Source organism: Pan troglodytes, chromosome 10, assembly GCF_028858775.2.
Source record: "Pan troglodytes isolate AG18354 chromosome 10, NHGRI_mPanTro3-v2.0_pri, whole genome shotgun sequence".
Taxonomy (NCBI): domain Eukaryota; kingdom Metazoa; phylum Chordata; class Mammalia; order Primates; family Hominidae; genus Pan; species Pan troglodytes.
In genome coordinates, this window is record NC_072408.2 from 18221263 (window position 1) to 18233813 (window position 12551).

At 37.0% G+C, this 12551-nt stretch overlaps 1 pseudogene; it reads right to left on the bottom strand.

Moving 5' to 3' along the window:
* Window positions 1-2311: 2311 nt before the first annotated feature.
* On the bottom strand, window positions 2312-8378 carry LOC104001480 (taste receptor type 2 member 19-like; annotated as a pseudogene).
* Between the last annotated feature and the right edge of the window lie 4173 nt (window positions 8379-12551).

The window sequence follows — 12551 nt, forward strand, 5'->3', positions numbered from 1 at the left end:
AAACGCTTAAAATTGGTAGTCAGCAGCTCAGGAATAGGGTGAGTAGGCTGAGGCATGCGTGTTAAGAGAAAAAATGGTGGAATATGACCTTCTGTGGGCATTCCACCAAAAACGGGAAGAATGCCTCAGGCAAGCATGTGTACAATTCCAGTAAACACACTGCGCATGCTCACCTCTAAAGTGTTAGCAAGCTACCATGCATGTGAGCAGCCCACCCTAAGGGGCTGAATCATGGAAAAAGGAACACAAGACCCTAAGAGAAGAATCGTGGGAAAAGGAACACAAGACCCCAGAAGTATACCAACACATAAAACACAAGTCAAAGGTGTAACACTGCACTTGATCTCCAAAGTGCCCACTGTGGTCTCTTCCAAGTGTCTTCCAAGAGACTTCCAATAAAGTCTCTTCCTTTCTTTCCTGCTCTCTTTTTAATAAACTTCCATTCCTGCTCAGAAACTTCCTTCAGTCTCTTCTTAAGTATGCCCCTCAGTTGAATTCCTTCCTCTGGGGAGGCAAGACTTGACATTGCTGCAGACTCGTATGAAATTGCCACCAGTAAACCAGATATTGGCCACCCCAGCAGAGCCTGAACTAACACTAATATCTAGGTACCCCAAAGACAATGTGTTCCATGAGATGGAATGGGAGATTTTCTTTTTAATGTTCTTTTGTTTTTTGTGTTATTTGCCTTAGGTTTTTTTTCAGAGAGACAGTCTCAATCTGTCACCCAGGCTGTATCTAGTACAGTGGCATGATCATTACTCACTACCGCCTTGAACTCCTGGGTTTGTAACAGATTTCCCCATTTTTTTCTAAGAAAAAGAGAATGATTTACTGTTTTTTAAATTATTATTTTCTCTTCTCTTCTCTCCCCTTTCTCTTGGTTCCCTGTATCCTGCTTAGCCCTTCATAAATGCAAATATAACCTTTCACTCCCACTCACTAGACATTCCCTACAGGGCACATTTTCTAACTTAGTGCTCCAAGACAGATTCTCCTGAGAACTGACAGTCAATGTGCAGACCAAAGCACACCCGCCACAGAATTTTTACCTCCAGGAAGTGGACCTGGAAATTCCAGGCTCTTCTCCACTCTAGGAATTACCTAAGGGCTTTCATCCAACAGGAGGGCATATGGAAAACATACCCACTTGGCCACTTTTATAACGTATTTCTGCAAAGGAAGGCACCAATTCAACTATCTGGTAGTGTAGGGGTTCAATCAGAATGGTAGGGAAAAGTATAAAATAAAACAAAAACCTTCTTGGAAGACCAAAAGTTTTTGCATAGCTTCAGATAGTTTGGCTGAAGGCAGCCAATCTCTTTGCCTGAGCCTGGGCACTTGGGGCACAGATACAAAGGAATGTAGAGTAGTTTATCTAAAGAGCTTGTTTACTCAGGTAGTCCTAAAGCTAACCTTTCATCACTCACAGGCAGGATTGCTCTCCTGGGGGAAGGTGACCAGGTTGATTACCCTCTAATGGTGTTGACTCAAAGCTTTTGTCATTTAATGTGTTCTAAATAAATGCCAAGAAGGCCAGCAAGTTGGGGCGGCAGCTGACAGCACTCTTCCTTAGAGTCTGTTAAGTGGCCCCGATGCTCAGCTGAACTGACAAGCAAAATATATGTGTCGGTGTATATTACTCCTCTGTCATTGAGTCAGGGTCTGCAGGACAGACCCCCTCATGGTAGAAAAGGCACCAAGCTTGCAGGAGGACCCTCTACCCTTGCTCAATAACCCCCCTTACCTTATAAAAGTGTCTGCTTTCTGCTCCAAAGGTGAAGTGGTACACTTAAAGGCAGGACTCTTTGTGCCCCTTCCCCAAGCTAGGTTTGGAATAAATTCATTACTTTTCTACCAGGCCTCACTCTTGTTAACAGTACTCTGGATGTGGCCAGCAACTGACTCGCATATTGTTTTTAGGTTCAAGGGAGTATCCTGCCTCAGCCTCCTGGATAACTGGGACTACAGGTGAGCACCACCATGCCAAACTAATTTTTTGTTGTTGTTTTTTCTTTTTTTAGTTTTTGTACAGACAGGCTCTCACCATGAAGCCCAGAGTGGTCTGGAACTCCTGGCCTCAAGAGATATTCCCAACTGTGCCTACCAAAGTGTGGAGATTGCAAGCATGAGCCGTCATACCCAGCCTGCACTGGGAGTTTTTGAAGGTCAGATGCTACCTAGAGTTTTGACTCATGTCCATCCCAAAGTGAATCTGATCAGTTTGCTGTTATTACCTCTTCCTGAATGTGTAATTGAAATGGACACACATGGCAGCTGGCAGGACTCTCACTTTCTTCCTGACCTGTAGAGTAAGGGACACTATTAGAGCAGGACCAAGGGGAAGCCTGTGAAATTCTCCTCCAGTGGCAACAACCATTGAAAAATAATAATCACATTCTCCAAGGAATGGAATTGATCACTACCATGACAAAACACTTGAAAGTTACAGGGGACGGTAGTCTTTTTATATCCCTATGCACTTAACCTAACTGGTCTCTACCAAAATCAGGTGCATTATAAAATGAGGGCAGAGTTCCATAAATTTAAATCACTACTTACAAATGCTCTCTAGGATGTGGTATCTTCCCTGAGCAGAGCAAAGCTTCTGGCACTTTGCATGTGGCTCTTGATTTAGTAAATGTTTCTTATTTTACACCCATGGGTGGGTCAGGAGATTAAAACAATTGACCTTTGTGTGGTAAGAACAAAAACGCTGCTTCAGTGTTTTATGTCGGGTGATGTCACTTCTGCTCTCAGTTTAATTTACATTTTGCAAAACATCATGTTAATTTATTAATAATGTTACAGTAATTGGTGCAATAATCAGGAAATGGAAAGTTTCCTAAATATAGTCAAATACTTGAACATTAAATAGAATTAAAATACCAGCAGAAAGAGATACACCTGATAATATTTAGAGACCTGCAACACAGATATTGTTTTTAGGGGTCCCATACTCCTAGTCCACATGTCAAAAAATCTGTTTGTTTATTTATTCATTTATTTATTTATTTATTTTTGGGACAGAGTCTCATTCTGTTGCTCAGGTTGGAGGGCACTAGTGCAATCTCAGCTTATTGCAAGCTTTGTCTCCTGGGTTCAATCAGTTCAAATCTTTCAGCCTCCTGAGTAGCAGTGTTTACAGGCATGTGCCACCATGCCTGGCTTTTTTTTTTTTTTTAAGTAGAGACAGGGTTTCACCATGTTGCCCAGGCTGGTCTCAAACTCAGGGTCTCAAGTGATCTGCCCACCTTGGCCTCCCAAAGTGCTGGGATTACAGGCTTGAGCCACCACGCCCAGCAGAAACATCCTTTTTAAGGTAAATGGCATGTTGCCCTATATATACTTATCATCACTAAAAAGGAAGCACAGTGTTTATTGAGCCTCTTGGGGTTTCGGAGTCCACAAATACCACAATAGAGGATATTGCTCCGACATGTTAATAAAGTCCTTTTTAAATCCCTGTTCAGTTAACCTACCTAGCCTCTGCCAAAACTAGATGGGTTGCAGAATGAATGCAAAGACTAGTGGTTTCAAGTGGAATCCAGAACATAAGATATCTCTACAGCAGATATAGGCTGTGGCCCAACCTGCTCTGCCCATTGCGTCAGATGATCCAGCAGAATTCAAAGCTGCTAGAGGCATGCATCGTGGGCATTATAGGACTTTGTGCCTGTCTCCATCAAGCCCGTAGGAGAGGAGAAAGCAAACCCCTAGGGAATTACTGCAGAACCATTCCCTCTTCAGCGGAGGAGTATCCGCTGTCTGAAAAATAAAAATGCAAGTGCAGAACATTAATCCAAGCAAAAAGCCCCACAAGCACAAGACTGCGTGCAACTACACTAGTCATGTGCTTATAAAACCAGCCACAATTGGAGGGCATGAGCACATCTGAGTGGCACAAGGTGGGGACTGTACTGGGCAAAAACATGTACTTCCTCAGATTCCCTTGACTGTCTCCTGTTCCCCTGGTCAGCATCTTGGCTGATCCAGATCATCTTTCCATCTGGGACTTGAATATACCTGTGGGCATGAAGTCTTGTAACAAAAAAGGTTAACGGCTCACTTCATGTAAAGTCTAATATAAAAAATAATAAAAAGTAATAAAAAAGTCTGATATAAAAATAGAGAATTTATTTGGAAGTTAGCTTGCGGGAAGGAGCACAAAGCATCCTGCCTTCTAATGTGACACTTCACCTTTGGAGCAGAAAGTGGATTTTTTTTTAAAGTTGGGAAGGAAATGAGCAGGACAGCCATTGTAGAAGTGGCCACCTGGGCATCCTCTCCACATCCCTTCCTAATGGATGTGAGGTCTAAGCTAACCCCTGGAGGTGACAGTTCCATGAGGGCATACTTCTGTCTGCAAATCAACTGTCAAGTCTCAAGGAGAGATCCTTCTTGGAGCACACAGTTAGATGAACTTGCCCGAAGGGACTGTCTGGTGAGGGGAAAGTAAACAGTTCTATGTGCATGTCTAAAAAGTTAAGTAGAAAAGCAGGAAACATAGGGAAAGGGGAGAGGAGAAGAGAAAAGAAAACAAGCAAACAAACAAACAAAAACTATCTCTTAGAAAAATGGGGGTATTGGTTAGTGTGACTTTCCCAAACAGCCACCAAGGGGTTGGATAATGTAAGGAAGAAAAGCAAAGATGGTAGTTCTGCCTCAAACAATCTTTGGCCAAAGGAAAATAGAAGACAGAAGACAGCTAGGATACATTCTCCCTTTTCTCTCTTCCATGGACTAATATTTGTTGTGGCTTCCCCTTGTAACCCTTCTGGAAAAGTATGGGGAGCCAAGTGCATGTATCTGATGACCACCATGCTGTCTATCTCACCTCATTGTGAAGCGACAACTGGCAAAGTCATATCAACATCATGACACATGATTTTACGTCTTCCTTTGCCTCAGTTTCCACATGTATCCCTCATTGCTGCCCTGGACTTGCCTTCCAAAATAAATGTCATCACTGTAAACTCAGACATTGGCTCTAGTTCTAGACACCCAAAGCTAAGATATACATTCAGTTGCATCACTTTTCCATGCGTTTATAACATGGCAATTAAAACATTCATTTAGAAAGGATACTAAACAAAATAATATACAAATAATGTGTAAGTAAGGTGAGTGGTTACTAACTCAATTTTTAAAAATGAAATGCCTTTTTTGTGTATATAATAACCAGCTAAAAAATATCACAATACAAATATATCATTCACAGTAGAAAGTGATTAGGTACGGTTACAACCAGCTTAACCAGTTGCAAAGTTTGCTAGCTTTTATTTTTATTTCTTTTGAGTTCAGTTCTTTTGTATCAGCAAAGCATTGAAGGCAGCATAAGTCATACTGAAGGAGAAAGAGACATTCCCTAAAAACAAAAGTGTGTTTAGCAGCTACTGGGAAGTTCCCTAACATTCTTGTGATGGGGTCAGCTAACCCCGAGCAGCTCGCACTCACAGCTGACCCTGACCCTGTGCAAATATACCAAAATCTTTTATATGCTTTTCAAAAAGCATTAGAATAAGTGCCATCTAATTTTGACGTTCCACCTTGTCTCTACTTCACACACCCGATATAGCTACAGCAAAGCTATATTACAGTGATATTTCCCCTAGAATTTTGGAACAGTCAAACTTTTGCTCTGAGAAATGCTTCTTCTTTGATAAGCCTATAACCTCAACCTGAAACTAGAAAATTCAAGCAACTGCAGATTTTGTGATGAGTTTCATTTTCATTGGTTTACCACATCAAATTATCCATTTATCCAATCACTTTTGTGTTCATTAACATATTCTTTTGACCAACTATTCTTTGTGCTGGCTTTTAGATCCTGTGAGTCAAGAGAAAGCAAGACAGCTATTACCTCTCTTTTTATGCTGATTACATAGTACTAGGGAAGATGTATGATAAACAAAATGTATGTGTGTATATATATAATATATATATAATATGAGGAGTTGACTTATTTTAAGGTTGAGATAACAATGTTAAAATTTCATAACACCAAGAATGAATATAGTCACACAGAATTTAGCTGTTCCACAAGGCTGTAGATTACCTTCTTATAATAGAACTTGGTATCAATGGATACATCAGCACACTTTGTATCATTTCACCATTTACATCATTATAATAAAAAGTCATTAATATATTTCCTATCATCAATATATAGATTTCACAGGCAATTTTTAACATTTGAAGAAAGTTTCATTTGATTATCATCTATAGTTTCTACACCCTCTTTATGTTGGGCTTTTTTTTTCAAAGAAAGGGAATATTTTGAGTTTTTTTTGAGGAATATTAGGAATGGGAGACAAAGAAGAATATTGGAAATTCAGAGGCTCAGAGGTTGCTAAGCAAAATAAATGGAAATACTTGACATCAGATGTCAACTTCAAAAAAGATTTTCTTTAATACAAAAGGTGGAAGAAATGATTTTTCTAACTACAGTTAAAAAATTATAATAGCACTGAAATGATCATGGTTTTGTTTCTTCATTCCTATTATAGAAATGATTTTTTTCTAAGCTATTCACATACTGGTATTAAATCTAGTATTCTTTAGTACAGTTTTGTTATACATACACAAAATTTGCCTTCCCAAAGGCAAATACATATACTCTACATATGTTTGTCACTGATTTTATTTAATATGTACACTAATTTTATTGTGTACATCATTATCTAACAAAAATTCTATTTGCTTTATACTAAAAGTAAAGTAAGAATTCATAATGAAATAAAACCTACTACAAAGATACAGTCTCATCATTGATTTAGAATTGAATGTCTTTACCATCCAGAAAATGAGAGGTTCAAACAATGATAGTTAAGTACATGTATGTGGTACAAATTACAATGGAAAACAGCAATGATTTTCTGATAAATGCTGTAATTTCTTAATTACAAAGAGAGATAATAAATTCTTCAAATGAAATATCATACAATTAGCTATCATAAAATACACATACTTATATATGGGAAATATACTAGGCTTCATAATTTATGGTCAATGTTATTATTCACACACATGCACACATATACACCCATACATATTTTATATATATATGAATTTTATATATATTATATATATATATATAAAAGACTATCCTAGGAATCTGTTTTGAAATTACTCAAATACATACACTACAACAAACTGACAGAAATATAAAACGTTCTAGACACCATCAGTTTCTTTTCTGCTAAAAGACACACCATGCTCCCCTTGTGAATCTATGGAGTTGAGGGTTTCTGTTATTTCACCCAGCACGTCACCTGACACAAAACTGAAAGAGAGGTCTGTTTTAGCTTCCTACTTCTCATAATCAGGATGAATGAGTGGAATGAAGGATACATGATTGCAAGAGTTTGGTAAAGCAGGAATACAAGATTGCTCTGCTGTGTCCTAGGATTCCAAGTTGATGTGATTATACACAGAAAGTAAATGGCAAATAACATAAGGAAGGAGATAACGGTTTGCAAAGGTTTTATATGGACCTTGGTGCTGAGATCTTGAGATCCTTTGCCATGGAGCTGCATCATCTTGAGATGTTTACACGGAGAACAGACTAACAGCAGAAAAGATATTAGAGTCAGAATGAACGGTATGAAGTTTGCTAGCATGGTTGGTTATAGTCATGTTTGAAAGGTGTATTGCATTCCTCAATTTGATATTCCAAGTCACATTTCCTTCAAATTCTTTTGTCCACACACTGTCATCCATGGTTACCACAGCAAGATTACAAATCAAAAATACCAAGGACCCCAACAGTATCACAAGAAGAACACTCTTAATTCTCTTCTTTAGGTGGAGAAAAATAAAATTGGAGAAATTGGCAATCTTGAACAAATAAAATATGCTGAGGCTCGTAGCAAGCCAAATGCTGAAATGATTGATTGTTGCCAAGACATTAGAAGGAACAATTCTTACTTCTAAACTATATAAAGCTGAATTAAACACAGTTGCATACCAATGTAATAATATGATCAGAGTAAACCAATTCTGGAGAATGCCAGAGCAGTGACAATTTGGTCAGTTGAGGAGATCTTTTGTGTCTTAACCCAGTCATTGACATTAACTAGAGCTATGAAGCCATTGGCAACATTTCCAAGAACAAATGCAAACACTACCAGAATTGATAAAATGATGAGCAGAACACATATGTTTGAACAACAAAAAAAAAGCAGGCTTAATAACACTGGTTGTGATTCCCTTAATATCCAGACATTAACTTCAATAAACACTTGATTTATAAATGTGCAGTAACATTTTCTGCCTTTAAATTCTCTAATGTCAACAGGAAAGCACCAGCATATGCCAATGGATGAATTCAAAGCTGTCTTTAGAGAAAATATTATTAATCTCAAAACAGCTGAAACTCATTCCTCTTTATAGACTATCTGTCCTTGCTATATGCTGAAATGTTTTATACTGATGTTGAAGTGAAAAGTGAATTCTCGTGTGTTAGTATGCAAATAAAGCCATATTCTTTTTCATTGTTTTGCAATTTTTTTTCCTTGTTTAACCTCTCCATAATTTGTATCCAGCATCTTCAGTTGTTACATAGGGAAATTTTAAAACCCAATACATATATCATACAGTAAATGTCTAAATTGTTAAAGGAGCTTGGTCATAAATAGGATCATATCAATATGGATTTATTTTTATGCCAGATTTAAATACCAGATTCTAAACCTTTTGTCAAAATCATCCAAGGTTATCTTGGAAAGTCCTCGGAGGCCAATACACCTTAAAATCTGGTTTCTGATAACCAATACATTTATATGACATTATTGTTAATAAGCTCCTAAACACATAGACACACATGCACTCACACCATTAGGGGATGGAAGGAATTATTTTCTTATTACTCACCAAATGGAAAACGAGTTTCCAGGAGGTCATCCAGGTAGAATTAGTACTATTTTCCTACTCAGCGTTGTCAGACAATGAATAATGTTTATCAAACATGTTTCTTATGCTTAGGTCTTTGGTAAATTTACATTCAAGTCTGTTGTTTAAATTTTAATTAAAATATTCAGCAATTTTGTAAATGTTTCTAAGTACCCTACATTTTGTCATATAATCCTGCAGTATCCTCCCACCACAGGCAGGGTGACTACCTTGAACTTGGACTCTGAATTCACTCCTGTAATTTGCTTCAGTCAACAGGAAGTTAGTAGACTTTACACAGATATTTAAGACAGCTTCCATGTTGGAGTTTCCTGCTCTTTTCCTTTTACCATGAGGACATCATCTGGCTAGTACACTGTTCCCAGAAGAAGAATGAGAAACTAATGGAGTCAGAATGCCACTACCTGATCCAGCCTAAATCAGCCAAACTAGCTGCAAGATGCAGTATGTGGCCCATCTCCAATCACCAGAGCCATCTGCCAAACCAAGCTTAGAAAAATGAAATCCAAAGACTTATGAGACACAAATATCCAAAGCAGTTTTGGAGGATTTTCTCTTGCAGAAAAACATAACTGATATAGGTATTCTGCTAAACTAAGAGTGTGGGTAACATGACCACCCTTGCTGTGTTAGGAATTCTGGATCCAAGGGAAAAATAGATGGAGAATGTCAAAGTTTTGTTATATGAAGTAGATAATTAAACCTAGAAGAAAAACCTATTGAAAAACGTGGGGTTGGCAGGTAACATCATGTCAAATTTCCAAAAGTTACAACTAAAATCAGAACATTTCTACTTAAAATCTCTTAGAGTTATACATGAATGTATACAAATAGTGGATTTTTCCCTTCAGTATATAATGAGCAGAGTAATAATAATTTCATGGAACATTTCTCCTCATTAATAACTTTTGTATTGTAACTAGACTGCACACTTAGAAATAGGCCAAAACAAAACTGGGAAACATAGCAATGTGTCATAAATACTCATGTAATCATCATGTAGGGCAAGACATGGAAAATTGCTAAGAGCCTAGGTTTACCTCAATGCCACTTTCCAATCCCCTACACCTTTCTTCACATCTCCTGTGATAAGTAACATCCATAATTTATGTTGATCTTTTTAAAATTTTCTTTATACTTTACCAACTAGGTATGCGACCCTAAACTCAATAGCTTGGTTTGGCCTGCTTTGAACTGTGTATAGGTGCAATTCTATATGTTCTTATTCATGGCTTCCTGAAATCAACATTCTGTATCAGAAATTTAATCCCATAGTTGCATGTACATGTGATTTATTTCTTTTCATTTCATTTCTCTATATTTTTCCATTTTATGATTTTACTGTATTTATCCATCTTTATTTGATATATATTTGGGCAGCTTATTTTTTAGCTATTATGAATAATGCTTCAATGACCTACATCATTTACTACAATTCTTTTGCATATATATACCTGGGTGTAGAATTACAGGGTCCTTGATTATGATGTTCAAATTATCCGCACAGACATAGAAAAGCCCAAAACATAGTCTAACTAAATTTATTCCTGTCACCTTTATCTCCAGTCTCTTTATTGCCATTTGCATATATCTTATCAATTATACATTTAATCTAACAAGACAATATTTTTATACAGTCAACATTTATTTAGAATTACACTTATTTTTCATTGTCAATAATTTTTATTGCTCCTTGCATGTTCAACTTTGCATTTTCAGTCATTTTTATTTTCTCTGAAAAATATTTTCAATTTCTGTTTATGAAGTTCTACTACTCTTTGGAAATGCACTGAAGACATGTTTCCATTGAGTTCCTTCTTCCATGTTTTCTGTTAAAATCAGGTTGTATTTAGAATGCAGTTCTTTTCAACACACGACATACTCTATCTTCCACCTCTAGCTACTTTTCAGATTTTCTATTGGTCTTTGGTGTCCTGTATTATTTTATGTTAATTTGGTTTAATTTATCATGCTTGAAGTTTGAGATTACTAAAAATATATGGAGGAATACATTTTATCACTTTTGGAAAAATCCTTGCAACATTTCTCTTGCTTGATTTTCTCTCCTCTAATCTTACAGAACTCCAGAAGTATGTTAGGTGTTCTGACTGTAGCATCAATGTGTTACCCTCTAGCTTGGTATATTTCCATCTGTTTCTCTCTATGCTTCATTCTGTTTAGCTATCTTCCAATTCACTAATTCTCTCTTCTACTGCATCTAACAGGCTAACTCTGTCTATTGGATTCTCAATATTGATAATTCATTTTTTTGGTCTTATTGTTTTAGTGTTCAGAATAATCTTTTATTCTCCTTCCATAAATCATTTTCTATAGGGAAACTGAACAAACTACTCTTAACATCGTGTTATTTTTAAAAGTGTTTTAGATTTTGGGGTTTTTATGTTTTTTGTTTTAGTATGCTAGAAATGAAAATGGTAACAGTTTTCTTTCCCCAACACTTTGGTCAGAGAATAGAATAAAAAGTTTGTCTTGGAACTTACCTTCAATTTGAAAGAAACTGGAAATTAAGTTGATGCGAGTAGATGTTTTTGGATATTAGCTTGTCTGTTGCTGGGTCCTCACCACAAACTCTGCCCACAGGGGAACTCAATGAGCAGCACTGGATCTCAAAATATCATGGCAATAGATAAAATATAGTTCATCTACCACAGCTACATTGCTGTATTCAATGAATTAATTTTCACTTTGCTTATGTTGTAGAAATGGGGCTCTGTGCCTCTGAACCCCATCATTACCTAAATGAAATAGAGAAGATGTGGGGGAAGGCTTACTTCTCTTTGATTTATTTAGCCCTAAAATCCTCTCTTTGTAAATCAGAGCTTGATCATGAAATGGTTTATTTTTCTTATTAAGGAATTTTATTTATACTAAAATCAAAATCTTTTTTATAGTGTTTCTTGGTTTAGTTTAATGTCATCTACAATTGTTTTCTTAAGCAATGTATGTTAAACTACACTACACTTAACTTTCTAAAGCTAAATGTATTTATCGTTACTTGAACTTTGCTGTTTACTAATGTAACTTTCCCACAATGATATCTCTTAGAAATTACATAGATGTTACGAAATTATGTATGTAAATATTTCAAAAATAAATCATTTCATAAGACAGATGTAAATATAGATGATGATAATAATGATGATGATGTCAGCTAAAAGGGAGAATGTTACCAAGTAACTGTGATTTGGGTCTTCTTTTCAAAGTACTGGAGTTAAGGGTGATGGGAGAACACTCTTATTCTTCCTCATGGATTTACAATTTTTTTTTTCTCAGATTAAGTTTCTCCCTTGTCACCCAGGCTGGAGTGCAATGGCACAATCTCAGCTTGCAGAAACCTCTGCCTCCCTGATTCAATCAATTCTCCTGCCTCAGCCTCCCAAGTACCTATGATTACAGGTGCCCACCACCCAACCCAGTCAATTTTTGTATTTTTAGTAGAGACAGGGTTTCACTATGTTGGCCAGGCTGGTCTGGAACTCCTGACCTCAGGGAATCCACTGCCTTGGCCTCCTAGAGTGCTGGGATTACAGGCATGAGCCACTGTGCTTGGCACCATTCTTATATTATTCTCAGAATCAGGCCTAGACAAATACCCTCATATAGTATTTCATCAGGAA